We start from the raw sequence: 3,142 nt of genomic DNA, 5'->3' as shown, positions 1-3,142 counted from the left end.
ACATTAACTCAACATGGTTTTTAGACACTGAAATGAACTGATTGTTTTAAATTTTCCAGTTTCTGCACAGCATCATGATTATGGTAAGGTTGTTTTTTTATTTTATTTTTAACAAAGGTGATCAAACTATACATTTAAAAATAACCTAAAAGTAAAAAAAAAAAATACATGTCATAAAGTGACATTGATTCTCCCTGAAATAGAGCAAAAAGAAAAAAAGGCTAAATTATTGGCATCACTTGAAGAGCTTAATTTAATCTGGATTTTCCTGCTGTTTTTTTTTTTCAACTCATCTTGTATAATAGTGTATGTATTCAGTGCGTTTCTGCAGTATGTAATTTGTGGGAGCTTTTAAAATTATTTGGATTGGGGACTGGTGGTAGTCATGCTTAAAATCCACACAATACATGTCAGCACTGCTCTTCATTTCTATGGGTATGGATTTACAGTGGTATTCAACAATCCCAGAGAAGGAATAAATGTTTTGTGGGGGTGTTACATTACACTATTATAAACAATACACACAAACCAGTTGGATCAATGCAAGGGAGGGGAAGTTTGTGTTCATTTTTATATTGACTACAGAAGTCGGTCTGATCATGGAGGACTCAGGAAAGAGAATTCTCCATCAATTCCAAGAAAACCGCATAGAATACATTAAAATTATATTGTAAGTCTGTTGTACAACAACTGACGTACTCACAGCATGTATCAGTATGTGTGCACAATGTTGTAAGGGTACTTCATGCAATCACTGTCAATTCACATTTACATATTCCTATTTATTAATAAAAACAGTGAAGGGACAGAAATTAAGAAGATGCTGGAAGGGGAGGTTCAATAATCAAGATCTGAAGTATTTGTGCTTCAAGAAGTAGTTTATTTTAAAGAACAATACAATCATGATTTCTTTTTGTGCATGACCATTATTGCATAAATCATACCTTAAACAATTCTATAACTTCTTTATACTTATCACCCATTCCTTTCATGAATGTTTCATTTCAGTATCTCTGTGAATCTTCATATATATTTCACTACAACCATGCTGCATGCTTAGAATTCCACTATACTGAAATCCTCATTTAATGGGGAAAAAAAATCAAAACCCTTTAAAAGCCGTACAATCCATTTCTCAAACCATGGTCGTATACATTTTCTATCGAACTGTCATTTTCTGCTCCCCTGGTAAATGTGTAGCACATGTGGTGACAAATCAGTATGTATGTATGTATGTATGTATGTATCAGACTCAACACAACATATATTATCCTACAACTTAGTCAGTGTTGTAAAGCTGGTGATATAATAAAGACATCATAACTCCTTTTATGGACTTATACAATCCATTTGAAAAGAAGAACATCATTTGCAGTAGAACATCCCCCACGCCTGCACAAACAACTGCATGGATCCTACCTAGATGTGTATTAATTAATGTTAATGGGTGTACTTTATCCCACGAAAGTATGCTGCACTCTCCCAACCTGCACAATAAGAACGTGATATTTCTTAGGGTTTCAGTAAGCAGAACGTCTGTACATACGGTGGCTGGAGTTAGTTTTTTAACACAGTTAACAAAGTGTCAAAACCCTTCACACAACATACTTGAATATGTTTACAAAACATCCCAAATACAAAGGCTGAAGTGCAGTTACGAATACACAAAAGCTTTTGTGAAAAAACATGTTTTTTCAAGAATCACTATAATCCTGTTGCTGCGAAAGCAGGAATACAATACCACTGTGGTCCGAACGGTCCGCCTGGGAAATTCTGGATCACACATAGGATATAACGTAAGGAAAATTTGTTTTTTTGGTGATTGTTGTAAGGATTTTCCAGAACACAGAGCAACTCCTGAAAATCAGTCATGTTGCAGATGTTATTTTCCCCACAGTCATTTAATTAACAACTTCACTGTAATTCACCCCATTTTCAGTACAATGTGCCCCACTCTGGCAGGTTATCTGCAGATCATCCTCACTTTTTCCGATTTCTTAGCAATCAATAGAACAGACCAGTTCTCATTCAGTAAGACATCATTTTTCTCCCCACTGCTTTTTTGAACTATGACTAATATTTTACAGCAGGTACATTTTTTATTATATATACAGACATTCAAAAATTAAGAACATGCTTTGGTTAAGCAGTGATGGTCCAAACTAGAAATTCAAAGCATACATAAATTCCAAGCACAGCATTTTATTCTTTAATATTATCCATACCCTTTCTGAATAGGTTGGAGTGCTGCTGAAGAATTTAAGGCAAAACATGAGGTTCCTAATCATGTGACTTTCACTTTATTTGCATATTGCAATTAAAGCAAAACAAGAGAAAACGTCACTACAACTTTATATAAACCGCAACTAGTAAACACTAAAGAGGGATTAAAGTATCATGTCCAGCTACATCATTTGGACAGTTTGAGGCAGTCATGTATGCACTCAACTGAATAGGAACCAAATTTAATTCCAAAACTATTAATGGATAACAAAAATAAATGAACAATTAGCTGCATAAAAAAAAAAAAAACCTTGAGTGAAACCCAATCATCAGAATGCACTCCAACTTAAACAGAAACACTAAAGAATGGAGAAAAAAGGACAGTTAACAACAGTTTCCTTCTTCATCTACACAACTGTGGACATCTTTGCTAAAGGAAGGCAATGTGATACAATCACAATGTCATGTTTGGCACAAATCGTTCTGTCTTTCTTAGTTATTACTCCCCAGCAAGGCAAGTTTCTTAAGATAACCAGCCTTTTTCATTCTTTATTTTTCGGTTTAGTAGAACAGGAGTCCACTTGTACCACGGTCAATAAATCACTAGACCATGTAAAGCAAGTAAGACTGAGGCAACTTATCAGCAACGGGGGGGGGGGGATAAAAACACATACATATTGTTGTGGAAAATAAAATTCACAGCCCTAGCAAATAATTAGAAAATCCAAAACATTTTGGCATATAAAATGAAAATCTGCTAAACAGTTTATGCATATTAAAAGACAGCAACAAGCTTGCGTTATCATACAGTAATCAGAGTACACACAATTTTGTTCATGACTAAATTCACTTGCTGCTTAATAGCGGCAAATCACATAATTCAGAAAATTCACCTCTCATCCGTTCAGTTGTCTGAAGA

Source organism: Amia ocellicauda, chromosome 20 (genome assembly GCF_036373705.1).
Source record: "Amia ocellicauda isolate fAmiCal2 chromosome 20, fAmiCal2.hap1, whole genome shotgun sequence".
Lineage (NCBI taxonomy): Eukaryota > Metazoa > Chordata > Actinopteri > Amiiformes > Amiidae > Amia > Amia ocellicauda.
The sequence above is the reverse complement of the archived record's forward strand: the minus strand, read 5'-3'. Positions refer to the sequence as shown.